The sequence below is a fragment of the Tiliqua scincoides genome, chromosome 5 (genome assembly GCF_035046505.1).
Source record: "Tiliqua scincoides isolate rTilSci1 chromosome 5, rTilSci1.hap2, whole genome shotgun sequence".
NCBI lineage: Eukaryota > Metazoa > Chordata > Lepidosauria > Squamata > Scincidae > Tiliqua > Tiliqua scincoides.
Genome location: NC_089825.1, coordinates 115,297,691 through 115,310,486, shown reverse-complemented (window position 1 = coordinate 115,310,486; position 12,796 = coordinate 115,297,691). Strand labels below are relative to the sequence as shown.

At 46.7% G+C, this 12,796-nt stretch overlaps 1 pseudogene; it reads left to right on the top strand.

Moving 5' to 3' along the window:
- The first annotated feature begins 9,560 nt into the window (after positions 1–9,560).
- Positions 9,561–9,677, top strand: LOC136654645 (5S ribosomal RNA; annotated as a pseudogene).
- Positions 9,678–12,796: the final 3,119 nt, after the last annotated feature.

Here is a 12,796-nt window from a genome sequence, read left to right as displayed (position 1 = left end):
ATGTTGTCTTCTGCTAAAAGGGCCAAGGTCGTCTCCATTCCAGAATCATCTTCTGAGGAGGACCCTCAAAGGTGCGGCAACCAGGACCAAGCGGCACCGACTGCACCCAAGCCCCCCAAGGTCAAGGACGCTGCTGCTGGACCTCCAGCAGGTGAGACCCCACACACAGATTATGACACAATCACACCTGTGTGGGAACAAGGAACCCCACCCCCAGACCAAGTACCTGGTGTGATTCCCCAGCACTTTTACAGTGGCCCGTGGTGGCCCCCTCAAGGCATTCCCCCTCATAATTACCAGGGTCAGCCCTGGTTCTCCGGCTGGCGCTATAGCTATCCCGGATCACTTGGGGTGCCCCCTTCCCTCAGTGCTGCGTTGCCAAATATCCCTGCCACGCCCAGCCAGGGACAAAACCTGGCTCTGGGCCAGCTCATAGGCTCTCAGAATGCCTTAGCGCTTGGGGGGTTGGTGACAGATCCAGCTGAGGGCCCCAGGATTTCCTATAGAGACACCACCTGGCCACTGGGCAGTCACCTTGCCTTGTCAGTCAAGGAAAAAATTTGGTGGGGCGAATATGTGGACATCTTCAGCCTCCTCCACATGGGAGTTGTGGGCCCAATTAGTCATCCCATCCAGGCCAATGGGGGGTGATGGCTCTGACAGTGGTCACTTGATCACAGGAACAGGAACGAGCAGGCTAAGGCACCTAGTGGTGCTCAAGGGGTTCAGAACCTCCGTTCCTGTTATGAATTTAGTGCAGCAGGTCGGTGCAGTAGGTACAATTGCACCTACGCTCACACACGTGTCCAATGCAGAGCCAAACACGCAGTGTCTGCAGGCCCCAAGCTCGCATGGGCGAGGCAGTCCTCCAGGGTCAGGCGGGTGGAGGTCGGGAAGGTGCCCCTACCACAGGGGGCAACACTGATTAGACTACCCCAGCTTCAATTCCTCTCTAGCCTCCACCCCGACAGAGCGGCTGTTAGGTATTTAGAAGGTTTTGTTAATGACTTTGGAATCCCTGCCCCTCCTCCTTCTTACCCCACCTGGGCAAGCAACCTTCGCTCTCTGTGTAGCGTGGAGGGGGGTGGCACACAATAAAATTGTCAAAGAAGTGTTCTTGGGCCGGAGAGCTTGCCCATTTACGGAATTACCAATTCACAATCTGCAAGTGTTTCCCTTGGGTGGTCCTTGAGAAGGCTCCATGGCAATTTTGCTTGATCCATCATCTTTCCTATCCTAATGGTAGCTCAGTTAACGATGGGATTCCTCATCATCTTCGTTCGGTCAGGTACACTCTCTTGAATTGGGCAGTTGCCCTCCTCAGGAGGTGCAGCCCAGCTACCCTGATGGTCAAGGCAGACAAAGTGTCTGCTTTCAGTTTACTCCTTCTAGCTGAGACTGCCTCTGAGCATGTTATGCAATTTCCCCTGGCTCTAAAGTACTGGGCCTTTCGGTGCACTCCTGTCAGTCCACCTCATGGCCATTTCTTTCCAGCCAAAGCCTCTGTTGCCAGGGCCCCCTGGGACGATTTCCGAGTCCGCAAAATGCTGAGGGGTTTCGTAGTGAGCACCCTCCAACAGCTGACAGGCGTAGGCCTGTTTTCAGCTCTTCTCTTGCAGGGGTGCTGTATGGAGTCAGGGCTTCTTTATTTGGCTCCATTTGAACTTTGCCTGTTTCGTACAGTTCCTTAGTGTTTTTCTTTGGGGCCTTCTGCCCTGATGAGCTGCTCGCCCCATCTAAGCACGGCCCTGTTGATAGAACCTTGCAGTGGAGTGACTGCCTTATAAACCTCAGATGTGCTTGGGCTTTACTGTTCATGACACATTTTCTCTTTTGGCAGGTTCCAAATGGGAGGCCTGTCCAAGTGCTGATTGGCACTCAATTGTGGGGACTCCTCCCTCCCCTCAGGGGGGTTTCTCTGAGGTATCTGCCTTTGGGCCTCGTGGCTCAGTTTTGGGAACTCCAGTCGGTTTCCCTGTGCGGCCTTTCCTGTTTCTCTAGTGCTGTTAGTGCTTAGTTAGTGGAGACCCACCAGTTTCTGGGGGCTCTCTGGGTCGTTGCCGAGCTGGCCACATGGTCACGTTTTGGGGATTTTGTGAGTTCCTCGCATCACCCAGTTGGGCTTTAGGGCACTGTTTTTCTGTTCCTTACTGCTCTTTTTGCCTTGGCAGGTCCACAGTGGCAGCAGCTTGTTCAGACTGGTCATCGGGTACCCTATTGTTTTTTAGGGCCAGGAAGCATGCGATGTCCACCAGCTTCAGGTCGCAGTTGGGGTTAGCTGGTTATGTCAATGTCGCCTTACTGGCTTGAAGATGCATGTGCTGGGGGCAATTCCCGCCCATGGTATATGAGTATGTTTCTACTCACCCGCCACCCCAGGTAATCATCGTTCATCTGGGTGAAAACGACCTGGGTCAGAGGACGTCATTGTCCTTGAGGCTCCAAGTCTGCAAGGACTTTGTCACCATCTGCAGTTGGTTTCCTGGAATTTTGATCCTATGTTCAAACCTTCTTCCTAGGAGGGTATGGAATGGCGCCCATAGCATCCGCCATGTAGATGTGGCCAGTCGCCGTGTGAATGATTACCAGGGGAGGGTCATGGTGGCCATTGGCGGGTCCATTATCCACCATCCAAATATTGTGTGTGTAACAGCCCTGCCCTTTTCCACAGCGATGGGGTGCATCTTTCACCGTTGGGCTATGATATCTTTTTGACTGATTTACAGCAGGGTTTGAAGCAATTTATTGTTAGTGGGGCTGGGAAGGACAAGTAATAGGCTGTCCTCCCTTGTGGCGTGAAGCATGCGGGGTCAGGGTAGATAGGCACACCTTGGTGTGCGTCTAAGATAGCAAGGTCGAGGGGTGAGCCAGTACCGCTCACATGATGCCTTCCCGGCTCAAAGAGGCTGGCTGGCAAGCCCCTTTGACTGCACTGGCATGCCTGGCAAGGCTTGACCTGCAGGTCAGCAGTCCTGCTGTCTTAACCATTTGGGCGACATTGACAGGTTGTCCTAGGCCGCTGGTCTGGTGACAGCCTCGAGTCGTACGAATCATGTGTGAATGCCCTATACAGAGCCACTCGGACTTGCACTAGCAATTTAACTGGCACAGTCTGAATAGCCCCATTGGCAGGCTGAGCATTTCTTGCGGAAAGGGGAAAAATATACCCTTACCATGAGAAGACCTCCAGCTTGTTCCTTGCCTGAGCAGGATACTGTGGACCATGTGGCCTGGCTGTGCCAGCACAGGTTATGATTGGGCTGTCATTCAGTCTGTGCTGCTACTGACTGGAAGCAAGCTACAAGTTTAGAAGGATTATGATGTGGCAGATCTGAAACAACTGACACTACCCTACTGTGTAGAAACAACGTACAAGCCCCACCTGATTAAACAAGTTGTGCCACCTGATGTCTTCCTCATTGATGAGAAACGCCTTGTCCGGAAAGTCCTCAGGATCCATCCTTCCTACTTTGACTTTTAGGAAGGATTGGTTTGGGAAAGTCACCCAGTTGAGAATATCAAATCCAGCAACCAACTGACCCTCCCCATCGAAAGAAATGGTGTCTCCAGCACTGTTGTTGAATGAGATGCTCCTCAGGAAAGTGTGAAGCTGGAGAGAAAGAAGAAAGAGCAGATTTCACACAAGGTTGGAACAGGACAACATTTAGGTTTTCTTTATTGTTCATGATCATATTTGAAGAATGCAGTTCCTTGGAGTCTTCCTTATTCTCCCTCTAGAGAAACAACCTCCTGACCATAATGATGCTGTCCAGTAGTCTGAGAAAGAAACTGTGATACTTTGAAGATTGTGTTTATCTTTAACTCCACTCACTTAACGATAGCAACCAAGTTACTTGGAAAAATGAATTCATTGACTCTTTTCCTTCTGTGGTTCTAATAAAATAATCTACGGTGACTTGTGTGTAACCATTTATTACTATATGTTCTGATCTCTTCCTGTTATGGGCTCTTTCAGTACAAACCGATATACTTCAATAAAGTGTCAGTTATTCATCTTTCATGACTAATGCTTACTGTGTTCCTGCTGTAGTCACGATGGCACAGAAACATCCATTTTCAAACATGAATCAATTGCTAATTGTTATAGCTTTTCAATATTGTATCTAGAACAGGAGTATCAAAGCCACGTCAGCCCAGGAACCACGCTCGATTCTTGGCACCTGCTGAAGGCCCGTGGTCCGAGGACTGCCCAAGGGCCACCCCCACGGCCCCTCCGAATGTGACCAGAGCTGATCAACTTTCACAACCAAATGTTGTTCTGATGGCTGGAGAGGACATGCAACACTTCCTCGGCCTGCAGAATGTCATTCCGAGGTCTCAGAAGGCCTGAAAATGTCACTTCTGCTTTTTCGGGAAAAATCTATGGGCATTCTGACATTTTCATTGACTGAGGGAGAGCAGGAGGCAGAACCCAAGGGGTTTCTTGCCTTACAATTGGCTGCCAAAGTCCAGGGAGGCTGGAGAAAACACTTTTGCCAAGTCTGCTTTCCAACCTCACGGCTTTTTGCCTCTGTTGTTACTTGGGAAGCAAGCCTCATTGAATGACTGCAGTGGGACTACTTCTGAGTAGAGCTGCAAGGATTGGGTCATCCTAGTCAACTTTGCAGCTGCTGCTTGTGACCCTCCACCTCCCTCTTGCCACTTCTCTCCTGGCTCTCTGGAACTTCTTCCCACCCCTCCCATCCTGTTTACAGATGGGTGGGGACAGCGGGGGAGCACTGAAAGAAAACTCTGACACACACACAGAGCCCGAAAGCAGCCCCATTTTTTTCTGCAGCAAACTTTTTAAGGGGGAGGGTGACTCAAGTCGAGACCATTAGAGTCACTAAAGCATGACTTGGAAATTGCCCCTGTTAGGACTCTTTTTCGAGTTGAGTTGCGGGGGGCAGTGACTTGGCGACTCGATTGGAGTCAAGCCATGCTGGGTTTTCCAACACTGTCCATTAAAATATCTATGACATGTGAGTTGCTTTGGATGCAAAACGTTACCTGCCATTTGAGCCCATTCATTCATTCATTCATTCATTCATTCATTTCAGTCATTCATCAAAGTTCCATCTCTAATGTATTTATTTAATTTGTTTTATTTTTATTTTTTCCTGCCCTCGACACTATGCCAGATATTTGATGCAGCCCTTTGGCTGAAAAGTTTAGAGACCCCTGCTCTAGCGAAACAACATCTGTACTGTAAAGTGACTGCTCCAGTGGTCTGAGAAAGAACAGTTCAGAAACTGTGATGCTGTGAAGATTGTATTTATCTTTAGTTCCAATCATTTAACGATAGCAACCATGTTACTTGGAAAAATGTATTCATTGACTCTTTTCCTTCTATGGTTCTAATAAAATAGTCTACGGTGACTTGTGTGTAACCAATTATTACTATATGTTCTGATCTCTTCCTGTTATGGGCCCTTTCAATAAAAAGTTGATATACTTCAATAAAGTGTCAGTTATTCATCTTTCATGACTGACTGAAGTTTACTGTATCCCTATTGTAGTCATGATGGCAAAGAAACTACAATGAAGCCATTTAATTTTTGAAATTGACCACATCCAAGTATTATTAATTGCTAATTGTTATAGCTTTTCAATCATGCATCTAGAACAGGGGACGTCAAACTCATGTCAGCCCAGGGGCCACATTCAGCTCATGGCACCTGCTGAGGGCAGGTGGTCCAAGGACCACCTGAGGACTGCCAGCCATGGTCCCCATGAATGTGTCCAGAGCTGTGCTTTGGTTACATCCAAATGGATTTCTGAGGGCTGGGGAGGTCGTGCACCACCTCCCCGGCCTGCAGCATGACATTCTGAGACCTCGGTAGGCCTTAAAATGTCGCTTCTGGATTGCGTCTTCTGTTATAATTTTGCCACTCATATCTGCTAAATGAAACCATGCCTATTTACTGCATACTACATTGAGAAAGGGAGGCAAAAGAGAATCCTTTAATGATTAAATCATTTTCTGGCCAAAGCGACAGTGCTTTTACTCCGCAGAAAAGTGGGGGAATTACTCAAAGTTATAATTCATGGCAAAATGAATACCATAGGCTCATTCTTAGAATAATTGATAATTGAATGCATCAGCTTGTGAAATTATGTGGAAATTTACCCTTGGAAAAGGAAGACATCTGGGAGCCCAATCCTGACCTCCCGGGGCTCGCGGCTGCGACGGCACCAAAAGCAACTGCCGCTGCATCCAAAGCACAGCTGCCACACCCAAGGCAGCAGCGGGACTCACCAGGTAATGGGAATAGCCCCACAGTGGGGCTACTTGATTCATCTGTGAGGTAAGAGTCCTCGTGTCAGGCGCCGAGCCTGGCGGGGAGGCTCAGGATTCGATGGGGTGTTACTATACTGGTTCTGCCTCCCTCACTCCCCGCTCTCTCCTTCATCACCCCTTCCCCCACCCTCTCTCTGCCTCCCTGTCATGCCTCCTCCGCACCCTCTCCCCTCCCTCTCGCCACCCTCTGCCTGCCTACCCCCCAGAATGCCTCCTCCCCCCACGCCCCCACTTTCCTTTCCGCTGCTTGGTGACCGCCGAGTGGTAGAGGCCTGGTGCCTGCCCAGCACTAACCCAGCACCAGCTAGCCCTGAGCTAGTACGTGCGCTTGCCTGGCATTAGACCTCACAAACTTGCCTGACAGCACATTTGCAACAGAATTGGGCTCCTGAGGCTGGGGGAAATGGTGGATTTAAACTAGTGTTCTTCACAAAGAGAGTGTCATTATCCATTATAGTATCTATGACATGTGAGTTGCTTTGGATGCAAAAGATTACCTGCCACGGTTGCAGATTTGAAGTCTCTATTCCACCTCTGTTCAAAATGGTTATGGACTTTAGCCTAGATGTGTGCACACTATGCAAAGCACGTGCTATGGCATGGACTGAATTGTAGATGCTGTAGCTTTGGCCAGTCATGCTCATTTCAAAAAAAATCCCAGGGAGCCACTCCAGCTTCTCTTGTCCAGTGCAAATAGTTTTGTTCTCCTTGTCTCCAAGAGAATCAGGAAAAAAGCAGCCAAATGCATCTTCCCAAAAGGCTCTGAGAAAACCATCTCCTTTGGGGCTGTTAGGTTGCAGGCTGTGCAGGAATTCTGGAAATCCCTGCACTTCATTGGAGTGAATGGCAAAAGACAAAGTACCATCAAAAGAATGTATGTCAAAATCCATATGTGTTCTTTGCAATGCAAAATCCCATTGGGCAGTCATAATCCACACTTTACCTGTATTATTATTTGCAATGGTTTCTCTATCTTCTATCACTGTGGAAGAAAATATTTTCCAAACCAAAAACATTATGACAAGAGGTCTTGCACTTACAACATATACATTGGTCGTGTTGGAGCTGGCTAGAAAACTGACATTTAACTGGAAAGCATCTAATGAACTTTCTTCTCCTGGTACTTTAAAGATAGCTGGCATTTTTTCGTGAAGGGCTACGCAGATCCCATGATTGGAAAGTATTGGAACCAATGTCTGCACAAACCTTTCTCCTTTATCGTTATCTGATGCAATGATCCCAATCCATGTCCAATGGAAGTGGAGAAGTAGGTGGAGAATCCCTTTAAACTGATACGATTCATTTGGTACCATTCGGTAGAAGGAAGGGAATCCCATCTTAACATTCATAATTGGAGCCAGTACTGAATAAGCAATCTAAGGCATAAATGAATGAATGAATGAAAATAAATTTATATTTACATCAATAGGCAAAGCGAATGCTAAATGATGCTAAACAAATCATTCCGAATATATGCTAAGTGAAAAGCCCCCTGGAAAATCCTGAAACTAAACTATTCTTAATTTGTTGACATGGGAGATATTAGAAGGAATTGCACGCATCAGTCTGTTGAGAGTATAAGCATGCAACATTTTTTTTCTTTTGCGCATTGATTCCAAGTTCTTTACTTCTTGGGGAGGGGGTGGTTGGGAATTGTCACAGTGCTACCTGTGACAAGTGCCTTCTTCACCTTTCTAGGAGTTCCCTAGTCAAGATCTGTTGCAGGATTTAAGTTAACTGGATTTTGTAATCAATACACTGCCCAGTTCAGTGTGCTCTGTGTGATTTGTGTGATTTGTGGCAGAAGCTCGATCAATAAGCTAGTCTCCCTTCTCAAATAGTAAGCATATTAAGATAGGTTTGGAAATTATGCATGGCCCATACATTACTTTTACCTGTGGAATTTTGTAGATGCCTAAGACAGTGGCAATATGACAGGAGGTATCAGTGACACGGCCGCCAATGATAGCTATCAGATTATTTTGCTGGTCACAGTTGAAGTTGGGGACAATCCTTTGCCAGCCAGAAAGAAGCTTCAGAGTGTTCTGGTGACTCATCTTTGCATTTAAGTAATTGTCAAGGATGTGGAGCCCCAGGCTGATGTTGGGTAGAATCTTGGGGTTCTCATTGATTTCTTTCACCGCAAATACCAAGGACAGGATATGCTGGTAGACTTTTGGAGTCACACTTAAAAAGAGAATTATATTATGTGTCACACAGACATTCAACGCTTCATGATGTGGCTGCTTGATGGTGCGGCACTGTTTATAACACTGCAGTTGCAGAGCTTAGACTGCAGACTGAAGTATATGTAGTTTGAAAACAATAGAAATGGGGGTCAAATCACTGAAATAGCCACATATGTCCTAAATATGTTTTATATCGGTTCACTATTTTCTCTATTGCCTCCACCGGGGAAGAAACATATAATTAGAAATGCTGGTCAAATGTGCAGAATATTTATTCTAGTTTTGATTTAAAGATTTTGTTAGAGTCAAAACGTTTATATACCAAGATTGAGAAGGCAGTTCCTAAATGTCTTTTAAAAAAGATAAAGGTTTTGAATCATTTCATTGGCATGATTCACCCAGGGCTAAGCAGGTGTAAGTCCTGTAGAAATCAGTGGGTGCTTTAAGAACAGGACTACCTCTCCCATTGAAATTAATGGTTCTAAAAAGTGGCTGATTGATGCTAGTCCTGCACTATTATCATGCCAGGTTCATTACAACTGTGGTTGAAGTTGGTGTTAAGGAGAGTTCTCCAGTTTCTTCAGTTTCGTCTGAATCTTGGCTATTTTTTTGTCTTTCCTTAATTCCCGTCCTCAGCCAGCCACTTCCAGGACCATGCAAGACTTTCTGATTCCTGAGGCCCCCTGCCAAATGCTGCCCCCTTATCAAGTGCCAACCACAGCTCCTCCTATTCTCCAGTACTCTAGCTCAGCAATCTCCTCCCCTCCATGTTCCCTCTTCCTCTCTCCTCTTTTCTTTTTCCAATCCAGGGAGCAGAGAAGGAGAAGGATGAGCAGTGGAAGCAAGATATGAGTGCCCCTTCCAATCAGCTGCCTGGGGTGGCTGCTTCAGTTGACCTCATTGATGGACCAGCCCTGCCCACTTCCGAGATTCTGATGGGCACTGTTTACTTAAACACAGCCTGGAAAAAACGGTGGGGAAAGTAGAAGAAAGACCAAGGCATACTCTTAAAAAAACCATCGCTTCACTCGGCTCACCATGTTGCCCTTCTTCCAAGTTGGCGCTTATAAAATTCTGACTGTTACCCTGCACATGCCCGATCTCGTCTGATCTCAGAAGCTAAGCAGGGTCAGGCCTGGTTAGTACTTGGATGGGAGACCGCCTAGGAATACCGGGTGCTGTAGGTTTATATCATAGCCTTTCGATACTGAAGGTTGCCAACCACTAATATAAAACTCATAGAAATCATGTACTGATATATAGCGGGGTTTCCTTGCAAGGAAATCATACAAATCTCCTTGTAACTGCACTTAGTTCACAGCAAACATAAGGATGTTTCATGTAAAGCACAGAGTCATAGCAATAGTCAAAAGAACCAGTTATGATCTAATATTGGCAAATATAATCAAACAGACATTTGTCTGGAAGGAACACTGTCTGTGCTTCTGTGATCAGTCCTGAAAATGACTCTAACTGTGAGTGACAGACAACATGGGTAAGAAGTGACCCACTCTTTGATGATATTGTGCAGCACCAAAGACAGAAGGCCAGAAGAGTTTGTGACAAGAAATTCCACTGAACTAGGCCAGGAAGAGTGAAAGATAAGGAATAATGTGCTGGGAGGAAGCAAATGGAGGAATATGGAATCAGACAGAATGGAAGAGACAGCGTGGGCCTGGGGGCCAGTGGAGAAAAGCCCAGGCACCACGCCTCTTGGTTGCATTGGGACAGTACCACTGCGCCCAACATGACACTGCCACCGCCTGCCCTCTGGAGCCATTCTGGAGGCAAGCGGAGCCCAATGCTGTGGCTCCTCAGTGCACTGAATGCCTTCCAAGGCCTCAGGAGTGCCTTTAACAATCGTTCTGGTTTCCATTGTGAAACAGGCTATACTGTTCAAGGGCATTCTGGAGGATTCAGAAAGGTTTCAGAGCACTGAGGAAAGTTTGTGAGGCTCTGTAGCAGGTAAGTACCCCTGGGAAGGGGAGCAGTGTGTTGTGGAGTGGGCGTGTTCTGCACCTCCATCCCAGGGTTCCATGGGACCAGGACCATTACTGGGAAGAGTTGACTGAAACATAAGGAAAATACTTCATTGTTTTCACTGCATCCCATTACTTATAGATATGTCCCAGACTGATGGATATTATTGAAGAAAACAAGGGACTTGCTTACACAAGTCTGTCAAGGAGGTATCCTTCAGGGTGTTCACTGTAGGATGTTATATTCAATGGCAAGCCAAACTGAGTAACAATTGCTCCAATGAGCAGATCCCCTTTCTGATAATATCCATGTGGAAACTGAAAGGGTTCGCTCCCAGCACACACTGCAGTGTTTGCCTTGCATTCAGTTTGAGGCAACTGCAGCCACAGAAGAAGCAGCTGTAAGATGAAGCCTGCTGCCATCTCAAAGCAAATCATGACTGTCCAATTTCTTCCTATCATCCACAATTACTTGGGAGAGAACATCGTTCTTTCAAGGGCTTCCCATTCATTTTGATTACAAGACACCACCAGAGATCAGACAAGTGCAATTCCACTTCTGGACAGTCTCTCACCTCCCACTCTGTGAGGCACAAAAAAATATTTTATTCCCTGTCTTATGGATTCTCCTTGTCTCCTTTGATAATGTGTTTGGGAATGAATTTTAGTGATTGGATGTAATGATAGATTTCTGAAGCATTTCCCCATGGGATTATGCTGGGTGACTTCATTAAAAAAAAAAATCATTCAAAGTAGTGAAGAAAACATGTTTATCAGAAGTGATTGCTGGCTGAACCTCATTCAGTCACTAAAAAATGGGGCATGTTCTACTCAGGTGGAGGGAGAACAGATGAACTTCGGCTAGCTCTGTTTCCACACCAAAGTGTTCCTTTGTCATCTCCCCCCTCCCCCCCACATGCTCTTCTGGACAGCACTCCCCTGGGCAACTGTGCCCTCTTCAGACATACATTGAAACCAGTAAGAAACAGTTTTGTTGACATTGAGTATATTGACATCAGTGGGCTTAGCTAGCGAGAGCATTCCTCCCCTTCTCTCTCTCTCTCTCTCTCTCTCTCTCTCTCTCTCTCTCTCTGTGAGGATATTGCATACACAGCTTCCTAAAGTCTCCATAGAGTTTTAGTGGAAAATATGTGATACTCTCAGCAGCTGGATCCAATGGTGTCGCTAGGGGAGTGCAGGGGTGCGGGCCGCACCGGATGATGTGCACAGGGGGGTGACACCACTACTGGCCAAAGTCTTTAAAATCCTGGCCTTTTTGAATACTACCAACTTGGTATATATCATTTGATTTGTAATTTCATGCTGAATGCACTGAAACAAACTACACTGAAATATCTGTATTCTAACAAAAGTTATAGCCAAAAAACCAGCATAGGTGGGGCAATGGCGCATCACCACGCCCACTGCCCTACATGGGAGGATGTCTATCATTGGGTCAACACGTTGGCCTCCCATACCAGGTGATGCAAACCCTAGTGAAGGCACTGGTTGGATCAAAAGAAATAGCATACCGAAAGGCCCTGGAAGAGAAGCAGACATGAGTTCATAAACTGGATATGTTCTGCCCATTGACATATCTCTTCCACCTTCCCCTTGCTTTCTAGCAAGATTGATGTAGTGTTTGTGACTTTCTTCCTTTTTGTACAAGTGTTATGTGTGGGTGAATTTAGTTTATTTTGAATTGCTTTAGGTAAGTCCAGAGTTCATCTTCAGGCCTCCATTAACCCATTTTTGCTCAGCCCACAGGTGTATACATTTGGTCTCTGTTGCGTATGTGGAACGTTGGGCAACTTTTTTACATACATAGATTTGACTCAACATGTGTTCTCCAATCCATGCTGAGGCACGACCTGTGAACATGGCCAGAGGCCCAGAGCTATGCTTGGGTCATGCCCAAAGGGTTTGCGGAGGTGCGGAGAGGTTGTGTGCATGTGGGAGGTTTCTGTGGGAGGTGTCTGAGGCTGCAATCCTAACCAATTTTCCAGCAGTGACATAAGGGCAATGCAACTCCTAAGTAAGGGAGCAAACATTGCCTTGCATTGAGGAGGCCTCCATGACTGCCCCCCAACTGCAGGATGCAGCACATGCCCCACTGGCACAGAAATATGTGCCAGTGCTAGAAAGTTGATTTGGATTGTGCCCTAAGACATACTTCAGTTTTTGTTTTTTGTTTTTTGAAAAACCAGAAGTGCATCTTAGAGACCTCCGGCAAGTCCTCAGAGATATAAGGAGCCTCCTCAGGTCTCTGAGGGCCTGACAGAGGCCTCTAAGACATATTTCTGGTTGTCTGGAAAAAAAAATGAAAG